This window comes from Phocoena phocoena, chromosome 2 (genome assembly GCF_963924675.1).
Source record: "Phocoena phocoena chromosome 2, mPhoPho1.1, whole genome shotgun sequence".
NCBI lineage: Eukaryota > Metazoa > Chordata > Mammalia > Artiodactyla > Phocoenidae > Phocoena > Phocoena phocoena.
In genome coordinates this window covers 107,215,553-107,239,411 of record NC_089220.1, presented here as the reverse complement: position 1 = coordinate 107,239,411, position 23,859 = coordinate 107,215,553, and the positions used below count along the sequence as shown (strand labels likewise).

General features: G+C 42.0%; 1 protein-coding gene across 1 annotated transcript in view; it reads right to left on the bottom strand.

Moving 5' to 3' along the window:
• The window catches only part of ZNF609 (zinc finger protein 609), a 222,528-nt gene extending 202,000 nt beyond the window's left edge, over positions 1–20,528 (bottom strand). The window contains exon 1 of the mRNA XM_065872148.1: positions 20,449–20,528. The gene's annotated coding sequence lies outside the window, so the exon portion shown is untranslated. The remainder of the gene's footprint in view (positions 1–20,448) is intronic.
• Between the last annotated feature and the right edge of the window lie 3,331 nt (positions 20,529–23,859).

Here is a 23,859-nt window from a genome sequence, read left to right as displayed (position 1 = left end):
GGTGGAACTGGTTCACAGAGAAAACCCTTACCAAGGCCTATGTATAAGCAGAAGGCAAAGATCATCTAAAGTAAACAATAAAGCTCTACCATCTCTCCTCCCCTAAAAACTGAAGGGCTATGTAGCCCTTTATAATTTAGTTCTTTTCCCCAGAGGTAAACATTCTGTACTAAAGAGAAAGAGGTGATGTCAAATTCTCAAGAAAAAAGTGAATAGTGGAGTTAGCTTAGGAATCAGGAGATCTAAGAAATTGGCCCTCCACACAGAACTGTTGTGGCAGAGCTTTTCTCACCTCTAAAACAGGGAATAATATGGGTCAAGTTCATAGGAATGGGGGAAAGGAAAAAATCTAAGCAGGGACTTCCCTGGGGGCACAGTGGATAAGACTCTGCGCTCCCAGTGCCGGGGGCCCAGGTTTGATCCCTTGTCAGGGAACTAGATCCCACATGCATGCCGCAACTAAGCGTTCGCATGCCACAACTAAGGAGACCATGTGCCACAACTAAGGAGCCCTGGAGCTAAGGAGCCTGCCTGACGAAACTAAGGAGTCCATGTGGTGCAACTAAGACCCAGTACAACCAAATAAAATACATAAATAAATATTTTAAAACAAAACAAAAAAAACCTAAGCACTTTTCAGGAAACATGAGGAATTACCTTCATTTTTATATTCTAGACCTCACCTCCCTTCCTAAGTCTCTTACTTAACTACTATCCTATAGTAACTCTAAAAAGCACACAAAGAAAACTTCTCTATCAAAAGACAGTATCTAGGGGCTTCCCTGGCAGTCCAGTGGTTAAGGCTCCGTGCTTCCACTGCGCACAGGTTTGATCCCTGGTCAGGGAACTAAGATCCCACATGCTGCGTGGGGCGGCCAAAAGAAAAAAAGATACTATCTACACTGTTAGACTAACCATAAAAAATGGTGGAATTCACACACACATCCCTTAGGATATCTAAGCTAGATTGACTTCTCCAGCCTCATCTCATGGCCACACTCTGTCCTCTGCACCCCATTCCCACCTTACTGCCTTTTGGCATTTACCTCAGACATTCCCTGCTCACATCCTACCTCCCAGTGCGTGTGATGATTTGATTAACATTTGTTTCCTCCACTGGACTGCACGCATCCTGAGGGCAAGGGGCTGCATCCCTTTTGCTCACCATCGTATCCTAATAACAGTGTTTATGTCACAGTGCTCCCTCAATAAATATTCTGGTCAATAAATGAGTGAATGAACACTGCTTTCCTCAATGCGCAGAATCATAACACTGCCAAGGCTGCCATTTCTCATCTCCATTCTTACTTGAGTTTGATTTGTCACTAGTTATATGCTGTCTCAATTACCTAACAGTTTTCAAACTTACTAGAACAGAGTGTGGATTCCTCTTTCTTCTAAGATACAGATAAAGGATACAGATTTACCAAGAGTCTAGGGGAAAAGTAAGAAAACAATCCAGTCCCCACATTTCTTAAAAAATGCCTAACTGCTCTGGAGTATTCTCAGCCTTCAGTCTCATCCATGCATAGCTGCTACCCAAAATAGGGCTAGCCCACAAATCAGGATTTCTGGACATAAGCAATCCCTTGGAAGCCTCATACTTAAATGTATGATACATTCTATCAGACTTAAAACGTTCAGTTAGCACATTTTAAATATCTATGAATCAAAGGTGACAGAAGTCAGAAAAGTGGTCATGTCTGGGAGGAGGTGACTGAGCAGAAAGAAGCATGAGGGAACCTTGTGGGTGCTGGAAGTGTTCTATTATCTTGAGCTGGATGGTAGTTATATGGCTATATGGACATGTAAAAACTGTGTTGTAGGGGCTTCCCTGGTGGCGCAGTGGTTGAGAATCCGCCTGCCAATGCAGGGGACACGGGTTCGAGCCCTGGTCTGGGAAGATCCCACATGCTGCTGAGCCCGTGAGCCACAACTACTGAGCCTGCGCGTCTGGAGCTTGTGCTCTGCAACAAGAGAGGTCTCAACAGTGAGAGGCCCGCGCACCGCGATGAAGAGTGGCCCCTGCTCGCCGCAACTAGAGAAAGCCCACGCACAGAAACGAAGACCCAACACAGCCAAAAATAAATAAATAATTAATTTAAAAAAAAAAAAAAAACGATAAAAAAAACAAAAACAAAAAACTGTGTTGTACACTTAAGATTGGTGTACTTTATGCACGTTATCATATGCACATTATATTAAAAAAAAGGTAAAATAGTAAACACCTATGAATAAAAGGACTATATTACTGGATCATGGTCCTGGTCCTAAAATAGCATTTTATGTGATCACGGTAAAAGGGAATCATGCCATCAATCCCCACAGGATATTTAGGGGGATGGAAAGGGAGGGAGGGAGGGAGGGAAGGAGAGAAGGAAGGAAGGAAGGAAGGAAGGAAGGAGGGAAGGAAGGAAGGAAGGGAACTACATTTAAGGATTACCATGTGTTTGATGATATTGTGAGGAAATTTATAGATCTGTTGGAGAGTCTGAAAGCATTAATAACAACAAACCAAAAACAGTGAGGTACTTAATGATATTAAATCCTGGAAAAAAACATAAGTTGTATAAGAAAACATAACAGGGGACTTCCCTGGTGGTCCAATGGTAAAGAATCCGCCTTCCAGTGCAGGGGACGCGGGTTTGATCCCTGGTCTGGGAACTAAGATCCCACATGCCGTGGGGCAACTAAGCCCGTGCGCCACAACTACTGAGCTCGTGCGCCTCAACTAGAGAGCCTGCATGCCGCAAACTACAGAGCCCACACGCCCTGGAGCCTGCGCGCCACATTAGAGAAGAGAAAAAGCCCGTACGCTACAACTAGAGGAGAGAAAACCCACATGCCAGAACTAGAGAGAAGCCCGCACGCCACAACTAGAGAAATCCCGCACACCACAACAAAAGATCCAGCATGCTGCAATGAAAGATCCCACGTGCTGCAACTAAGACCCGATGCAGCCAAACTAAAATGTAAAAAACCAAACAAACATAATAGTAGTATACTAAACGGTTCAATAATAAATATTTACTTAACACAATAAATAATGGATACTGATGAAACCAAACATTTGACTTGATAAGAAGGGGAGGGCAATAGGAGTGTATATTATTTATTACTTAGAAATATGGGAGTAAATACAAGAAAAAGACTGAAAATTTTAAAGCAGGTGCCTAGTGGGAGTGAGACTTGGTGATGGGAAGGGATAAACAGTGGATTACTGATTTTCATTAAAAGCCATACTACTATTTGACTTTTAATATAAAGTTCATGGGAAGACAAAAACAAAAAAGTACATGTATTAATCTGATAAATAAAACATGTTAAAATAACTTTCTATGGTTATTATAGTTCCATAATTAATTAAAAAGAAATAGATGCAAAGTTCTAAGAGAGCATAAAGCAATTCCTATTCAGAGATTGTATATTTGATTTTATTTTTCATTTGTAACATTCAAATATTTTAGTTTCATTGTAATAGTTGTTTCCTGTCCATCAATGGACACTGATTTTTAAAGGGGTCATTACTCCATTACAATAAATACAGTAAACTGGAATGCTGAAAAAATAAATTAAAAAATAAAATAATTTTATAAAAAGTTAAGGATACACTCCCCCAAATACTCCTGGATCCCCTTGACAGATTATTATAAAATATATTAATCCAATAATTTATCAAAAATCTTATGAGATAGGAAGAGGGGTAGCAGAAGTGAGGCAGGTGTGGCTATAAAAGGGCAATGTGAGGTACCTTGGTGGTGATGGAACTGTTCTGTATCTTGACTGGTGGTAATAAAATTGCATAGGACTAAATATACACACTCATAAATGGGTACAAGTAAAACTGGGGAAATGTGAACAAGCTGGGTGGATTGTATCAATGTCAATATCTGGTTGTGACACTGTACTATACTTGCATGACATTACCACTGGGGGAAACTGGGTAAAGGGTACAAGGGATTCCTTTGTATTATGCTTACAACTGCATGAGACTCTTACAATTATCTTAAATAAGAAGTTTTAATTTAAAAAAAACAAGAAAGCCTTCTAGACCCCCTTTTTTTTTTTTTTTGCGGTATGCGGGCCTCTCACTGCTGTGGCCTCTCCCGTTGCAGAGCACAGGCTCCGGACACGCAGGCCCCAGCCGCTCTGCGGCATGTGGGATCTTCCTAGACCGGGGCACGAACCTGTGTCCCCTGCATCGGCAGGCGTACTCTCAACCACTGCACCATCAGGGAAGCCCTAAACCCTTTTTTAAATTTCTACTACCTCTAGTGTTAACAAATTTTATTTATTTACTATTGATAAGAGCAACCCAATAATTAAGCTAAATTCATTTCTAATTTGAAAAGGTGCTCTCTATCCAATACAGGATCCTAAGAACTGGTGAACAAGTCTATATGTTCTTCTCATCGCCTGATAGGGTTTGACAATACTCCCTCTGTCTTTAAAAGCTAAAGATTTTTTTTTTTTTTCATTTTACATGTCTTCATTAAAGCCTTCATCTCATTTGGCCACCAGCTCTGATACATATTTCTTAGGGATGCAAAGAACGCACAGTAACACAAAGACAAACCTTGCTTTTGTATAGAGGGAAGTTTATTTTTATCTTTCTTTAGTTCTCTTCCTAATGACGCCTAGCATTTCCCTGGCAGCACACTGAGCTAATTTTTTGAGGGATAGCTTACCAAGATTTCTAGTCTCCTTTGGGGGCTATAATTGTTAGCTAGAAGTTACTCATGCTAACAAAGTGGTTTGGACTTTCTGCCTCTTATTTATTTATTTATTTTTTGGCTGCATTAGGTCTTTGTTGCTGTGCGCAGGCTTTCTCCAGTTGCGGCGAGCGGGGGTTACTCTTCATTGTGGTGCGTGGGCTTCTCATTGTGGTGGCTTCTCTTGTTGCGGAGCACCGGCTCTAGGTGCGCAGACTCAGTACTTGTGGCTCGTGGGCTCTAGAGTGCAGGCTCAAAAGTTGTGGTGCATGGGCTTAGTTGCTCCATGGCACGTGGGATCTTCCCAGACCAGGGCTCGAACCCGTGTCCCCTGCATTGGCAAGCGGGTTGTTAACCACTGCACCACCAGGGAAGTCCCCTGGACTTTCTGCCTCTTTTAAATGTAATACTATGCACACTGAAGCTCATCTTCTAGTTTTCATTCCCCACACACAGCCAAGATATTTCAGAAGTATAATCTTGAACAATTTGGGAACCTAAGTACTTGAAAGAGTTTAATGTCATGAGAAAACCTGAATATGTCACTTTTGTAAAACATTTATTAAAATGTCAAATAAAATGAGTGTCACTACTTAAACCCTTCCACCTAGAAGAACTTATCAAGATGGTTTCTGGAGGTAAAGTCATGAGAAACCAGCACAGTACAATGGAAAACAAAACAAAGGAGGACGTAGCAACAGCTCAAGTCTACTCTTTATTCCCCCCTAGATGTGTAAGAATCTTGGGCAAGTCACTGCACTTATTTGAGCCTCAGTTATTTCACCTATAAAAAGCTGAGATAATTAGTATACCATACACAGTTTAATACTCTCAGTAGAAACTGGAACAGCACCCTGACAAGAAACTCATTAATATTCTTACAACAAAATGAATAAATATTTACTTGAAATAGAACAACCACCAAAAAAGGTTATAAATAGCCTCATTAGCTGAAGTCAGGCTTGTGCCTACCTTACAAAAAATCTTTCAGCTTTCAGAACTTTGGGGTTTTAAAACGGCAGAGAAGAGACTGTGGACCTACACAGAAGTGTTTACTGTCAGAAAGTCAGTTTGCTAAGGTACAACAGAACATTTTCTCCCTTTCCAAGACTAAAGTTTTTAAATAGCCTTTGGCCTGACTTTAACAAAAAATCTTTTAAAACTAAACAGTGTCAGGACCTCCCTGCTGGTCCAGTGGTTAAGACTCTGCGCTCCCAATGCAGGAGGCCTGGGTTCGATCCCTCTTCAGGGAACTAGATCCCGCAAGCTGCAATGAAGATCCCGCATGCCGCAACTAAGACCCGGCACAGCCAAATAAATAAATATTAAAAAAAAAAAAAAACCTAGGGCTTCCCTGGTGCAGTGGTTGGGAGTCTGCCTGCCAATGCAGGGGACACGGGTTCATGCCCCAGTCCAGGAAGATCCCACATGCCGCGGAGCGGCTGGGCCCATGAGCCATGGCCGCTGAGCCTGCGCGTCCGGAGCCTGTGCTCCGCAACGGGAGAGGCCACAACAGTGAGAGGTCCACGTACCGCAAAAAAAAACACCAAAACTAAACAATGTCCACTGGTAACAACTCTGTCCACACACAACTGTCAATGATTTGTCATTTGTGACTTCTCCTTATATAAACTAACCCATCGTCTTGGCCCCAGTAAATGATATGAATGATACCAAGTCATCTCAATCTTTAATTTACATTTTTCAATTTTCTAATATAGATTTTATTCCCTCCACCTCCAAACCCTTCTACGGACAGAACCACATATCTACACTAGTCCCTTAGTGTAATGACCATGCCACTTAAAACATGAAGTGATATACTTTCACTAAGAGTTACAGTTTATCCTTGAATTCTTTCTCAATTCTTGGGTAGATAGGTTTAATCTCATCAAATTTACTGATATGATCAAGAAAAGCCTAGGTAGCTAGGAAAAAAATGTATTGGAAAGACTAAATAAATATTACCATTTCTGGAATAACCCCAGGGACTTCTGTACATTTTTCTGTGCTTTCTATGCATTAAAGAAGATTAATTCGTGCCCTAATTTTTTTTTAAAGTTAAGCATTTATCATCATTTGACCAGAAGCTTTAAACTGCTTGGGAAGCGGGAAAAACAGAAGTGGAAATTCTCCAACGTCTTCATCCCTGAATGGATCTTTCACATCATAATCAAGCAGTCTTACAATTTTCTAGTTGCCTTTCCATTTTTAACATGTCTTCTTAAAAAAGCAAAAACAAACATAAACTCTTACCATCAGTTGAGCAAAGAGCTTAACTAATTCATCTTTTTTTCTTTCACCTAATTTCTAGGCAGCACGTGTGACTAACCACCATCACTTTGTGGGCTTCTTTGGTCTTGATTGAAAATGTTTAAAAATTTTTTTAAAAGATGCTTTTCTCCTCTCCACAACCTCTGAGACTATGCCAAGTGACCATCTGTTTTGCACAGTCCTTTTGATCCCTTGCTTTCTAATAAAATGGCTTTTAAGTCTTTAAACTTCCGGTGGGTTGTTTTTTAAAATCTTTCCACTTTTCCTACTGTACATACTTGATTGCAGCTCAATTTCTTAAAAATGAATCCTCATATGATAGATTTTATTCCTGCTCTCCCCGAAGAATGTTGAGCTTAATCAAGATTATGGTTACTATTAAATAGTGTTGACCTACAGAAAAGTTTATCAATTCTTGTTTGTTCCTCAAAGCAAAATCCAGGTTATTTCTTTGCTTTATGGGATCTAAAACTGCCAACTGTGTGAAGTGGTTTATCTTACTCAAAACCACATCTTCACATTTGCTGTCAATAAAGTATTTAACTAATCTATGTATAAGTAAATAAACCCCACATTATTATTATCTGGCCTAATTCTGCAGCTTCTCCAATCTCCTTTAACAGTTTCAACTCAGCCACATTATTGTGATTAGGGCTGTGACATTCTTATTTAAGTAAGGATTTCGATCCTTATAAAAATTTAATCCCTTGCAACCTGTATCATTCCTATGAAGTGCAGAGCCTAGTAGCACCATATTTCAACAATTAGTTTCCTTCCATCAAGTATCTGAGATGTGAATTAAACCACTGTATCATTATTTTGCCTACCAAGAAAGGAGAAGGGAAAAAAATTATATGAGGATGACAGAAATGGCACTCATGATGTTTATGTAACACTTTAAAACAAATCTAATGCTTCAGATCACAAATTCAGGTAAAATATATTATAGACTTGTTGTTGGAAGAAAATGTCACTGTTATATTACCTACCCCAATGTAATCTTGTTAAAGCTGAATTTCTTTCTTATACGAAGGCTCCATAAGAAAAAGAATATTACCAGACACTGTCCTGCATTACCCTCTTTGCCAGGTAGTGTTATGGAACTCATGTGAAATCCACACTGCCAGGATTTCTAGCTCTGTTAGGACTAGAAGGGACGACTAATACAAACCACAGAAACAATACTACTAAAAAAGCAATTATCACTAGCAAACTAAGCAACATTAAAGCATTTTTACTAATAAAGCAAACAACTTGGTCAGTTAAACTGAAACCCTTTTAACCACTAGAGGAAAAAAACAACACACACTTGAATTAACAGACACTGGTTTTAAAGTTCATAATATCGGTAATATGTTATTGTACCACTTGAGTGTATGTGGTGAGGAAGTATGACTTCAAGTCTGATATGCAGCAAATCCTGACAAAGAAAAGCAATGTGAAATCTGCCCAGAGGCTCACCTAACATTAGAACCATATCTGCCTAAAAGTTAACAGATTTTTCTTAGCATCGACCCCAAGTTCATCGAGAACCTTTACTCTAAAATTTTATATCAAAATAGCACATTTTTTCAGAATGGCAAATAGGTCTCCTTGTGCACTGCACCTGCACAAGATGATGATATAAATAACTAAAAATAGAGCGTACAGGTATCCTGCACCTCTCAGCTACCTCAAATAGCATACAACGTAACAAACGTGCTGAGAGCTTGATGTCCATAAGCTGCATTCTACACAACCCAAGGACGGAAATAAGACATCTCTCATACGTTAGGTAGGAATTTTAGCTTGGAGCCAATTACCAAAACGGCCTAAGGGATTTCTGTTTCCTATCAGCTTAATGTAAAGAAAAAGGGAAGAGGCAACAGGAAAAATAATGAAGTAGTAGAAGGGTTAGTAAAGAGCAAGCAAGGAAACTATAAGAAAATTTACAAAACACAAGTCAAACAGGAGAGCATCTAGACATCATAAGACATCTTCATCCTCAGGCTAATGAATTAGGTACTGAGACTTCCAGAACATAGCTAGCTATGCATTGAGAGGAAGTCGAAATACCACAAACCTTAAAATTCTATTTTTAGGCTGAGAGCAAAGTGTACAGTCCCTGAAAACTTATTTTTAATGAGCTACCCCAAACAAAGTTGCTGAGGTCTCACTAGAAGAGGGAAGGTCATGATAATGGGCTTTTCCCGCTGAGGAAGGAGAAAACTCAGAGGTCTCACTCACCCATTACTCTAGGCACCCAAGGGCCAATCAACAGGAGAGTAAATCCCACTCCTCAGGGAACTGGCTACAAGGCCTCCAGTTCTACCCTTGGTGTCTTCCAGACATGACTGCAGTTTTCACCATGATTAACTTCCAGGAATGCCAGCCAGGGAGGCAGCCAAGAAAAAAGAACATTTTTCCGCCTCACTGTCAGCTAGACCCTTTGGAACAACTGCAGACTGTGCCTCTATCTCTCTTCTGGGCAGAAGAGTATTTAGCACCCTCAGGCAAGTGCCTAACAAACCAGTAACACACTAGCATCACAATTCTCAAAGATGTCTACTCTGACCATCTTATTTAAAGCTGCAACCTAGGGCTTCCCTGGTGGCGCAGTGGTTGAGAGTCCGCCTGCCAATGCAGGGGACACGGGTTTGTGCCCCGGTCCGGGAAGATCCCACATGTCGCAGAGTGGCTGGGCCCGTGAGCCATGGCCGCTGAGCCTGCGTGTCCGCAAAAAAAAAAAAAAAAAAAGCAGCTGCAACCTTCCTACCTCCCCCACCTATCCTTCCTCCATACTCCTAATCTCCCTTACTCTGTTCTATTTTTTCCCACATTATTTATCACCCTCTTTACACTATATAATTATTTATTATCGTTATTTATATTTCCTTTTGTTAAAAGACAAGATCCATGGGGTTGGGATTTGTGTATTTTGTTCACTGATAGATCCTAAGCAGCTAGGACAGGACCTCACATATAGCAGGAATCCAATAAATATTTATGGAACGAAGGAAATAAATAAGAAAAACTAAAAAGACCTCTTGGAGGTCAACAATACCCAGAGGGCCCAACCATGCCTATATTCCTCTTACAGAATCAGTCTGGTTCCCGCGACTGACCTACATTGCTTCTGTCTGCCATGTACTACCTCTCCCCTTCCCCTCAAGTCTTCCATCAGCTAGGATATATGGAACCACAGTACTGCTGCAGGCACTAAAGGGCACAAATGCTTGTCCTTGAGTCTGAAGGATTTCTAAAGGCTTTCACAGTCTATGCCTTGCTCCTAGGTTATTCAGTTTGGGATAAAATGTGTTAAATGCAAGTTACCTTAACATAAAAGAAGGTCTGAAAAAAAAAATCACAAGAAGTTTCTGTTTTCAAAAATCAAATTCCAATTCAATTCAGCAAGCATTACACATAAAGTTATATTCAAAGCACTGGGGTGAAAGCCATGGGAAACAGGAGACTCAGGTCTCTTAGGAGTTTAGAATAAGGTAGGGAAAAAATATATTCACATATGATTAAAGTCAAGGTGTGATACAGTGCTATAACAGAGATCCTAGCAAAGAGTTAAAGAGATACAGAGGAATACAAAATCAATTCTGGAGATATAGGCGGGTGGGAAGACGAAAGTTAAGAAAGTCTTCAGGAAGGAGATGAAATTTTTTGGTAGGTTGAAGGAAGGGTCAGATTTAAAGCTGAATGCCTTGGAGCAGGGAAGGGCATTCCAACAAAAAAGAAAAGAAAAAAACTAAGGTGTTGAGACTGAAAAATGCAGGGTAAGCGGAAGGAATGGCTGGAAAAAGAGAAAGAAGTAAGACTGAAGGCTAGGGTTGGTCAGATCATAGAGGATCTTGAGTGCTGGCCTATATAGGCAGTAAGGAGTCCTTAAAAGTTTTCAGCAAGAAGTGAAATAATCAGAACTGTGTTTTTAAAAGTCTACACTGGGGGCTTCCCTGGTGGCGCAGTGGTTGAGAGTCTGCCTGCCAATGCGGGGGACACGGGTTCAAGCCCTGGTCTGGGAAGATCCCACATGCTGCGGAGCAACTAGGCCCGTGAGCCACAACTACTGAGCCTGCGCATCTGGATCCTGTACTCCGCAACAAGAGAGGCTGCGACAGTGAGAGGCCTGTGCACCGCGATGAAGAGGGGCCCCCACTCACCGCAACTAGAGAAAGCCCTCGCACAGAAATGAAGACCCAACACAGCCAAAAATAAATAAATTAATTAATTAATTAAAAGTCTACACTGGGGGCTTCCCTGGTGGTGCAGTGGTTGAGGGTCCGCCTGCCGATGCAGTGGGCACGGGTTCGTGCCCCGGTCCAGGAAGATCCCGCGTGCCGCGGAGTGGCTGGGCCCGTGAGCCATGGCCTCTGGGCCTGCGCTTCCGGAGCCTGTGCTCCGCAACGGGAGAGGCCATGGCAGTGAGAGGCCCACGTACCGAAAAAAAAAAAAAAAAAAAAAAAAAAGTCTACACTGGGATTCCTTGCTACATATTCTTCTAGAAACAAATTCTTTCCTTTCAAAGCACTTCAGCTCATAATCATACATTCATTAAATGATTGCTAGTTTCCTCAACTAGATGTGTAAGTCCAGAAAGGACAGAGATGATGTCTAGCCTGGCACATAAGTGCTCAATAAATACAGGCATACCTTGGGGATATTACAGGTTCGGTTCCAGACCACCACAATAAAGCAAATATCACAGTAAAGCAAGTCACACAAATTTTTTGGTTTCCCGGTGTATGTAAAAGTTATGTTTATTATATACTGTAGTCTATTAAGTGTGCAATAGCATTATGTCTTAGAAAATAATGTACATACCTTAATTTTAAAATGCTAACCATCATCTGAGCCTTCAGCAAGTCACAGTAGTAACATCAAAGATCACTGATCACAGATCACCTTAACAAATATAATAATAATGAAAAAGTTTAAAATATTGTAAGAATTAGAGAAATATTGTGACACAGAGACATGAAGTGAACAAATGTTGCTGGAAAAATGGTGCCAATAGACTTGCTCGACACAGGCTTGCCACAAACCTTTAATTTGTAAAATACACAGTATCCGCAAAGCACAGTAAGACAAGGGATGTCTGTATTCACTAAATAAATAAATAAAAACTATAATAATATTGCAGTAGTATGTAGTATGTAATACAGAAAGAAGCATTAACCATGAGGTTACTAAAATAATATACAGATGAAGGCCTGAACTAGGTCAGGTGAAAAGGTGAAGCTAAATGATAAAGTATCTAGAATGATTCAAACTTGGTGAATGATCAGATGAGGTGGTAAGGAAGAAAAAAAGAACCAAATATGAACCCAAAGTTTTGTGCCACGGCAACTGGAAGAACTGTAATGCTTAGGGGAGAAAAGGGTAAGCAAGTTTCAGAAATGATGGACTGGAGGTACATTCGAAAGCAAATACCAAGTAGAAAAAAAATTTCCCCCTTCCCACTATACCTTTCAGATTCATAGACCCCATGAGCCTCACAATTCCAATTTCTCTATAGTTCCATTTCTGATACCATTCTTGCTGAGTTTCACACCAAACCTCAGAATTTGTAACTGAAGTTACAAGGGACATTCTTGAACATTCACTTCTGCTCACATGAATAAAAGTTCATCTTAACCAAACCCAAAGTGCTTACCTAGGAATGTTACTAGGAACACTCTGATAACATACCAAAAGCCCTCTGGCTTTACTCTGTACATAGAACAGAGCAGACACTGCTGCCTTACTCTATGAATACTGAACTGCAGCCTAAGAAACTACAGGTACCAACATGCAATGTTGTATCAGCATGCAATGCAGTACCAGCAGGCAACATGGCCTAACTGCCAGACCTGGATTTCAATCATGGTGTGGTTTGATTTCCTAAGGCTGCATGGCACTGGTCACTTTCCAATTCAAAACCCTTCACTTGACACTTAAAAAAAAGAAAAAAAAATCTATCTACAAAAGCCACTTATATTTCTAATACAAATCTTTAAAAAATCTCATGCAAGTGGAACACTTCTCAAAATAACCTTTAGATTACCTGAAAATTAGTAATGTGCTACAGATGGCTGGGAATAAAGCAAAACACTCCCAGGACTTTTTATGAGTCCAGAATAAACAGTCGTTCCTCCCACTGAATTTTTCTATTACAGACAGATGGATGTTTTAAGTACAAATTTAAGAAGAGTGAATGCTTCTTCCAATGTTCAAAGGTAGATTAAACATGTGATTTTGCCATGTTAAACACATTCCCCAAAAAGAAAGACTAAAAGACCATCATCTTCTTAACATTCAATAAACAGCTGCTATTGGAAGTTCCAAATCCAAAAACTAACTGGAAAATACTGATAAAAATCCTAACTTGGGGAATTAACAACTAGGTTATACAATTTTATTCCTTTAAACTGCTTGAAAGCAAAGATTTTCTAACATCACAGTTAACCCTTGAACAACATGTGTTTGAACTGTAATTTAGGTCCACTTATATCTGGATTATTTTCAATAAATACGTACTACAGTACTACACAACCTGCAGTTGGTTGGAACCTTGGATACTGGAACGCCAACTGTAAAGTTATATGAGAATTTTTTACTTCCCTGGGGGAGGGGGGGTGCCCCAACTGCTGTGTTGTTCAAGGGTCAACTGTACTACCAATTTCAAAGTTCCTAAAGTCACCCATCAACTTTAATTTGCTCAGTCCCTTTTAGGGGGTATTTCAGAGATCCCCCTTGTTGGTCAAACTGCCAGATTTTGCATTTTGATCATTAAAAATAACACTTTTATTTTGTAAACAAAACAGTGGGCAACTCTTATTCAATCCCAAGAAGTTAATTCAAAGTAGGTTTTCCACTAACTGGACAAAAATGGAAAAATGCCCAACCCACCTCCAAAATCAGTCCCTTGGCTCAAGATTTCAGATATAAGAGATTTAAAGATCTTAGATTACTGACTGAATACACAAAATTACTTCTTAATGATATCAGGCAAATCCTTTCAGGTTTGATTTCTTTCTCCCAAGCTGAGGTTCTTTTTGTACAGCTTTCTGATCCCCACTCCTATGGCTTGAGAAGGCTAGAAAAAGGTATATTTGACAAACTGGTGAACCTGCAGAATGGAGGTACAAGACTCTCCAAAAGAAGATAACTTCATTAAAAAAAAAAGCACAGCATAAACTTTATAAACATATCAAAGAGGAGTGAGACTCAAGCCCCCAGGAACTAAGGCTGCACTTATTTGCCCTTCTGAATACTGACACAATAATAAAAAACTGCCCACTTATGTCAACCATCAACCATTTTTGTCCCATTCTTTCATCATAATCTTGATAGCATAAAATTCAACACTATATGGAACCTTTAGAGATGATCATGTCTAATATGCTCACTTTACAGATAAGGAAAATGAAAACATAGGAGTGACTAGCACAAGTCATGGCTAGTCAGAGGCAAAACAGTGATCAGGATCTGGGTTTTATGACTCGCAATTCTGTGCTTTTTCCTCTATGCTTTGAAAAGCTATATTAGCAAATAAACATTTTACACTATTAAATCAGAAAATAACTAACTGTAACTAAGCCACACAAAAATAAAATTCATCCATCTAAAAAGAACAAAGGGTTAGAATAGGAAGTACCCCAATTCAAACAGAAAGAAGGAGCATTTGTTCATACAGTACGGGGCTTTCTTAAGGGCACAACCTCGTACATATTTTCTGTGCCATTTTATTAATTACCACCTGCTCGGATTTGTGTCCTGTGCTCCATCAAATGCAACTCCTTAAGAGAATGCCACACTGACTCTTGTGGCAAAGGACTGAAAAGTGGTAACTTCTGGCATAGATAACTTGATGGTACAAAAGGAACCCACAAACGTGGTGCCAACAATCAAGAGGAGAGGACTGGGGGCTTCCCTGGGCGCAGTGGTTAAGAGTCTGCCTGCCTATGCAGGGGACACGGGTCTGAGCCCTGGTCCAGGAGGATCCCACATGCCGCGGGGCAACTAAGCGTGTGCGCCACAACTACTGAGCCTGCACTCTAGAGCCCGGGAGCCACAACTACTGAGCCCGCGTGCTGCGACTACCGAAGCCCGCGTGCCTAGAGCCCGTGCTCCGCAACGAGAAGCCACTGCAATGAGAAGCCCCGCACGGCAACAAAAACCCAACTCAGCCAAAAATAAATACATTAATTAATTTAAAAAAAAAAAAAAGAAGAGAGGACTGAAGTTGAAGAGGGTGGAGATTTTGCTGGGAGCAAGTAATCCTGAAAATGGGATAAGAATAAAAATCCAAGGGAGCAACACTGGCCTGACACTAATGACCAGAGAGCATAATAAAAAGAAGGCAGTTTCAGAGCTTGCCTGGCATCAGACAGCTCTCACCTGCAAAAGAAAGAAGGAAAAAATTCTCACAGAGACAAGAGAAAGATCGCAGGTTTGGTCCTGAGTGATGGATTAGATATGACCTAATAGGTATTTGCCATCTCTTATTTCTGGGACTCTGATCCAAGAACAAACAGCAAGAGAACCATGAAAAATCAGCCCTGTTGGATCTGGAGTTCTGCCTTGACAAGATATAAAGCTCATTCATAGATCTGACTGTGCTCATGAGACTGCAGTTCAACTCCTGCTGCTAGAGCAAGGGGAGGGGGAAGGAAGATAGAAAGGGGTGAGTGGGAAGGAGGTGGAAGATCTGGGTTGTGACTATAATAGCTACAGTAATTAGAGTGTTTCCAGGCTGCTAGGGAAGTCTTCAGAGCAGAGAATGTGGATGGGAGAAGGGGGAGGGGGAAAAACATGAGGAAGCAAACTACTGAGAATGCTAGGAAAATACATGGTGGTTTGTGAACAGTTTAAAACAAATAGCTGTTATGGCTTCATATGGGGAAATAAAGAAGTTTATATTTTTTCCCAGAAGTGAATATTATACAAATGACTGCTAGGCTCCTACTTAAAGCTAGGCTGCAAACTAGGTTTAAACAGATTCTTGCAAATGTCCCTGTCTCTGTAGTGGTCCACTGGCCCTGGCCTCAGTCACACTGTTTGCCTCCCTTTTCCCTAAATCAATCAAAAAAATCTATCTATCCATCCAGACAGCCAGCCATCTACCTAAATCTCTGTCTCAATCTCTCTGACAGATCAGAGCCTTCACTTCACTTGGAAAAGGGATTTCTGAACTCCAAAACATTTAAAGTCACTTCTTTGCTGTCAATCAACTGTTAATTAATACCCTGTGAATTCAATTAGATTGTGTGTATGTGTGTGCCTGCGTGTGTTTCAAGCACACAGCTTGTCAGCCCAACACAGAAAATCACTGGAGGACACTAAAGAAGTCACAAAATAAACACCAAGTTGCTTGTTTATAAATTTTAGGCTCTACGCCACTGCCTACTATAGTGGCATGATCATGTGAAAGAAAAATAAAATGATATTAACAGAAGATGATGATAACCTAGAAGGAAAATCTGGGAATTTGCAGAAAACCTCTTGTTTTTAAGATAAACATTTAGTTGAGATACTTCCTTAGCATGATTTGGCCCTCTGATGATGACCTGATTCTAACAGTGATGTTAATCTGAAAGCCAGAAAAAAAAGAGTTATAAAGGTGCTGGGAGAAACTAAAAATGGAATAAAACAAACAACAGAAGAGGTGCAAACTTCATGTGGAGAATTACATTCATAAAATAAAAACACATGTGAAAGTCTTGAGTAAGATGTCAGGTAGACTTAACACAAAAAGTCAATTACATCCTTTGCACCTGGGTATCCTCCCAGCAGCTAAATCCTTTTCACTACCCTAAAAGCAAAGAATTTTCTCCTTCCCTATCCCCCTAATAAACAAGCGCTAGAAACACTGAATTACTATTATTCCCTTCCCATTCATAGGGCATAAGGCCAGAACTCTCAGAAATATAATAGGGCCGTCTAGGACCATGTCTAAGGCAAGCTGCTCAGTAATTTAAAAGAAACACAGAGAAAAGGAAGAATCTCTTTTCCATTATCATCTCACTAACAAACCAGTATCAGGCATTAAGAAACGTGAAACAAAGAAGAATTTCACACATATGAACTGAACCTAAACCACAGAAGACCAAGTATTTTCTTGTCACTGTGGCATGTGATTCTTTAACCACCTGCTCAATAATCCCTCTGCAACTGCACAGCTGCTGCCAATTCCACATGCCCAGCTAGGCAGGTGCTTTGGTGAATTACCTGTTCCTTAGTGGAAACAGTCCTTCATTGACACTTAGTGGGCGCTGAACCTGCCAATCAGCATCTCCTCTCTTCGTTTTGTCTGTCATAGCCAACTTTTGTGAGATATCACAAAGGCATATTTAGTACACTACGTGATTTTGTATTTTGCAGGGTTGTTTTTTTTTAAAGGAATCTGATATTTAAAAATCAGGCAGAAGAGAGAATTCAGCTGCTTAAAAGAAAATTTGCCGCACAACATAAGGCTGCCTCATCTCAGAGTGGCCCCATCTGTCTGGCAGTATTCCCATCCATGACCAGTTTCCACAAGGGAAATAACAATTGCTTAGCTACCTATGGAGCAGGAGAAAGTGGCACTAGAAGGTTCTATAGTACCTGGCAGTGATGAGAGAGAAAACAGAGTGTGAACTTCTAGAGACCACACATCATTCCTGTACTTATTAAGTCTCCACGGCTGAGCCCAGGCAGTAGTGTTCTGAGTCAAATAAGTAAGGAGTGGCACTTCCACTTGACAGAGCAATCAGTAAACCCCTCAACAAATTATCCTGTTCCAGTCATTTAGTTGCTATATGTTAATTGCAGCATAATTACTACCAGGAGCCAAAATTATGCTTCCATATCCTCACACAAAATAAGCAATAATCTGTCCAGATATCTAGACCTCTCACAAGGAAACATTTTCTAACAAGAAGCTGGGGGAAAAAAATCCAAAGTGCTCTCTGAAATATGGTCACAGTCAGAAGACTTATAAGACTCCTTGTGGCAAGGGCCCAATTCTGAAACCACTAAATCTAATCAGGGCAAATTTAATCTGAGGCTCCTGCCTTCACTGTCACCTGACAGGATTAAGAAACGAATGCCAACAGCCCAAGAGCAAAAAGCTTTGGACTCAGTTTAGCTGAGACTTCACTCAGAGACCTAGGACATATAGTTGGAAACAGTCTAAAGACAGACAACATCTCTAGTAAGACCTTAAGACAGTTCTGTCATCAAGAAACATAAAGGTCAGAACAACCTGTTCCCTCCTAACAAAGCCCAACACCTAAGTGGCAAGCCATCATTTTTAAGAAACTCATTGAAAGAGAAAAGGGAGGCAACATGGTCAGACTTAGGGCCTCAGAAAGACCTTTACCACGACCAAAGGCTAAAGTTCCTCTTCAACAACACTCTATAGGAAATGGTTGGCTATTGTGTACAGTGTATATTGTGTACAACTGTCCTCCCACAATGAGCTTGATTTCTAATCTCTGTTCAAAGAAAAGTTTTCTTTAATGTCCTAAAGGAAAACCTCATTTCTAGCCCCCAATAATTCTTTACCCAACTAATAGTACCTAAATGCTATTTGGGCACTTCTATGAGGTAAATGCAAGGACAGGGTTCCTTCTAGCTTGTTCTCATCCTTCTCTCATTAGTAACTCCCAAGATCTCACATGATTTTTTTTTTTTTATGTTCATCTCTTTGGCAAACTTCTCCCTAACACAGAAGCACACATGGATTTTCTACACAATGGACAAGTCACCTCCTTTCATCAGAATTAAAATGAAGATAAAAAGGAAAGTTGTTTCGTTTCCCCAGCCCTTGCCCAGATAGGCAAATTCTGTGGCTTTTTTGTTGTGCAATTATTCTGACCAGGAAGTCACCATTAAAAAGGTACTTGGTCCTTGACTCCCTATCTTAACCCTGCACAGGTTTTTAGCGGTATTCCTAAACGAATAAACAATCTTTGTGTGTGTCCCATCTCTATAAAAAGGATTAAATATGCTGGCTCAAACAAGAGTAAAACCCTCCCCTTGGAGTCTTCTTCCTTAAAAGTCTGACACAAACATCAGGGTTGGGCCTCCCAGCCACTCTTCCTCCTCAACTTAGTACAGGCTAGCCAAAGAGTCAGGCACAACATGGCTGGCATTCCCTATTCTTCTGAAAAATGTGTGCCAATGAGCTCTGCATTGTTCCTCACTCAAAAAGAAGAGCCTTTCTGTCTGGCCTCCTCCAATGGCAAGCCCCAGTCTGGAAAAGGAAGAAAATGACACTGAGGAGCCTGGGAGATGGAGCATATCCAAAGCTCTCAGACAAGACTTGAACCTATGACCTTCACTGTGTACACAATAGGCGGGTGAGAGGGACCGGTTTATCTCTGCAGCAGCAGTTCTCAGCCCTGGGGTAGCAGTCCCGATAAAATGACACGACTATTGTGTGTGGCAGCAGAACAGTCATCTCCTCACAACAGCCTAAACCAGCACTCCCTCCCCCAAGACAAAGCAGCAGGGGTGAAATTAACTCAAGGCTGCAGAGCAAAGCCTCATACAGAAAAGAGAGGCCTGTAGGGGATTGAGGACTCTCCTCAACCCCTAGGGCTCTGGACACATGGCTGGAAACAGACAGGCTTTCTTCCCCGTCTTTCCCACTCTCATTTAGATTGGAAGCTGTTTCTTAGAGAATTTAATCATCTGTGATTTGTTCAGAAATATTCCCCCTGAAGGGCTCTGATCTCTCCACCCTGTGTGAGCCTAATTCCTAGAACCTGAAATGACTGTTTGCTGCTGCCTGTTTCACAAACAGACATTAATTGGTCAGATGTGTCTCCTCCTCCTCAACCCCAGAGGGAGGAAGGAGAATCTGAGCAAAGCACAGAGATGATCCAACCGTAATTACACATAAAGGGAAAAGAGGGCAGCATGGGTTTTCCAAACAGGACAGGGTCACAAACCCTCCCGGGGGTACTAGGATAGCAGTTAAGGCCAGGCCCAGGAATCCCTCCATCTTGAAGAAAAGGACAGGAGTAAATGTGACCTGAAGACTGGAAGGAGTACACACCCACAACCTACTTACTGCACACTCCCGGCCACCTTGCTCCCCCCTCCTGGGCTGCGCACACGTCCTGCTCCCAGACCCTCGCCCTGAACCCCCCTAACTCCCTGACTAGCTCCAGTCGCCCTGGGCCCCCTCAAGATACCCAGACTCGCCTTTGAAACTCTCTGGCCTGTCCCCACAACCTGGCCAGACCCTAATCCCCTCTCGGGCACCCCTACCCTCAGCCGGAACCGGCCCTGGCCGCGCTTTGAACTTCACCCCGCGCCCCTCGACGCCCCCTCCCCCACCCGCGCAACGACACCCCCACCACCCGCGCCATACACACCTTCCCCCTCGCTCCGCCCCGGCCTCGCAACCCCCACTTCCTCTGTCAGGCGCCGCTACCCCTGGCCCCCCGGCGCCGCCGCCTCTTTCCTCCCCCAACCCCGTCTCCACACAAAGCTCCGGACTCACCGCGCGGCCGGTCCCGGGAGCCGCCACCTCCGCCCGCCCGGGCCCCGGGCCGTCGAGTCGCCGCTGCTACGGGGCCCAGGCCGCCATCCGTTCCCGCGGCCCCTCCCCCCCACCCCACCCCGCCTCGTCTCCGGCTCTCCGCCCCCTCCTCGCGCCGCTCCGCCCCGCCCGCCGGTGCCGCTGTGTCCGGGGCCGCGGGTCCCTCCGCCGCCGCCACCGCCGCCGCCGCCGCGATCCGGGACAACCAGGGCCGCCCGCAAGACCCGGACACTGGACTACCGGGCCCTCGGATCCGGATCCCGGGCTGGTGTGCAGTCTGGAGCGGTAGAGCGCAGGGGAAACCCGGAACCTGGATGGACGAACCAAATCCTGGGTCTCGGAACGCGCGGTCACACGGAGCCCGGATTAGAGACTCGGGGCCCGGATTAGAGACTCGGAGCTCTGGGAATGCTGGAAAACCCGGCGAGCTGGTTAAAACAGAGATAAACTCGAAGAAACCTGGATTGGAGAGCTCGAACCTCTAACGCTCTCTCCTCGTGGAAAGAACTCTCGCTGGACCAGACTTCCTCGCAGAGAGGTCTCTGGGGAAGTATCATACCTTAAATGCGGAAGACATCAATTCTGTAGGTGTCCAACCGTGGGGAGAGGAAAGGGTCACAAGGGGTCGGAACGTGAACATCCACAAAGAACAGAAGAGCAAGCACAGCTCATCGTGTTTCACCCATTGTATCCCTTGGTTCAGCAAAGTATCAATCCCCTAATTTTTTATCCTTTGTTCTCCAATTTCTTTTGTAGGATTACCACTAGTTTTCCTCCTAAAAGTACCCATTTCTAATCCTTCTAATATCACTTTTCACCTCACCACCCCATATCACCAAATCTTGTTGCCTTTTATTATCTAAAAGTCCTACGGTTCTTTTCCAACCCACCATTCCAACTATTGTAACTTTTATCTTATCTGCTATTCATCTGATTGCCCAGCACTCTATCTAGTAGGCATCCTGTCCTTGTTTAAGTGAACCCTCCCACTCACCTCTCACTCATGAAACTTATCATACTTTTCACCACCTCTTCCCTAAAACGTCCACCCCCTTCCCTTGAGAAAAGAAATTTATCTTAATTCTCAAGTCTTAGCCTCAATTATGTCCTTGACCATCTTAGCTCTGCAGGGTTTTTTTGGCTGCGCAGCATGTGTGATCTTAGTTTCCTGACCAGGGATCAAACCTGTGCCCCCTGCAGTGGAAGTGCAGAGTCCTAACCACTGAACCGCCAGGGAATTCCCAGCTCTGCAGTTTTTATCTTTCCTTTCCCTTACCCTGAGGCATCCTTCAACAGTGCCACTCAAGAGAGTATGTGACTTGGGGATACAGCCAGGTCATATAATCCCTTTATATCTCCAAATACACATGCAAAATGTGTGCGTGTGTGTGTGTGTGTGTGTGTGTGTGTGTGTGTGTGTGTGTCAGGGGGTGATGGCTAAAGATGAACACTAAGCCTATCTGGCCTAGGAAAAATAATATCCCCTTGATCCACCCATATTCAGCTTGTTCTAGGACCATACAAGAACAAAACTGACCCCAGGTGACAGAAGACCTCTAATCTGTACTGGACGATGTTACAAGCGAGGATTCAGCTACTTGCAGGTAGACAAAGAGAAGGGTTTAGAGACTTAGGTATGAATTAAAGGTTAACACTTGAGTAGTCATCTTCTACTGAAGAGCATGACTCTACCACCGAAAAAGACTGGACTGCAAAAATGGGGAACAAAGCAAACATTCCTACAGTGAACTTCAATTTTTAGACAGAAATTTTTCAAGCCTAGAAGAACCATTAAAAATTTTCAAGCAATTGATGTCCTATACAGTAAAAGAATCTTAAGCTTTGACTTCTTATTCCTCTAGACCAGGGTTTGGCAAAATATGACCCACAGGTCAAATCAGGTGCAGTGCCTGTTTTGGTATGTCCCATGAACTAAGAATAAGAACGGCTTTTACATTTTTGGATGGCTGAAAAATAATCAAAAGAAGACTATTTTGTGATGTGAAAATTATATTAATATATTAATTCAAATTTCGGTGTCCATAAAAAAAGTTTTACTGGCTCATAGCCATGCTCATTCACCTACGTATTATCTATGGATTCATTTCACTTGCACTGCAACAGCAGAGTTAAATAGTTGTAACAGGGACCATATGGCCTGGAAAGCCTAAAATAGTTGCTGTCTGGCCCTTTACAGAAAAAGTGTGCTGACCCCTGCTCTGAACAAGCAGTGTCTGATAGAACTTTTTGCAATGATGGAAATATTCTATTCTTGAGCTGTCCAATTCAGAAGTCACTAGTTACATGTAGTTATGTGAAAACCTGAAATATGGTACTGTGACTGAAGAACTGAATCTTAATTTCACTTAATTTAAATAATCACATGTGGCTAGTAGCTACTATATTAGACAGCACAGCTCTAGATGCTCCTCAAATCTTATGTATCAACATTTTTTGCCCCTTGTCCCAACATCTCACTCCCTTCCTGTGATACATCTACACATTCTCAGTTGCCCTCTCTGCCCCACCTTATCTACCTGACCCCAAGTCAGGGTACAATATTTACTAGGGTTTCTTTCTAGACTCTTCATTGTCACAACAGAAATCTAATCAGTCTACCAGGTTTCACTGCATGAATTAACCCACATTATGTGCACACACATAAATGGACACACATTTACACAAGTTTCTTTGTGTCAGAGGATGGCACTGTGGCTATGTTCTTTCTTCTCTGCATGAGAGAATTAGAAAGCCCTCCACATGCTAGATTCCTTGATGCTGCTGGAGCCTGTGATATGGATCACCTCCCTCCAAACACATTCACAGAAGCTGAGAACAGCAGATGTGCACTTGCTATTTGAATCTCAAGGAAAAAAAATCCTTCATCACAGGACTTTCTTTCCTGCCCTCCGAGGCCTAATAAACTGAAGTTAGCTGGTTTCTCTAGTTTAATAGATGCTTGCTTTTTTACTGGCCTTGTCTAACTGGGCAAGAGAACAACCCCAATACTGTCTCTATCTTGGCTAGGAGCTCTAGCAAAAGCATTAAAAAAAAAAAAAAAACTTACCAAATGAAATGAAATCCACATAAATGGACTTCAATAAAGACAGTAGTTAAAATGGAAAGAGATTAGGGTTATAACTCATAAAAAGCCATAACTTTGTAATTATTTGTAAAAGCAATCTTTATAGTCAATTTTTTATACTTACTCCCTAGGAAAAAAACGGGTTTCTGTAAACTTCCTGCTTAAAAAGAAAAAAAGGGACACCTAGTTTTCTTTCTCCAGATTAGCTATAGCAAGCAAACACCACCGCACCCCACCCCTACTCCATTCCAAACATCTATCTGCAAGGCCAAAGCCTCCTAAAAATC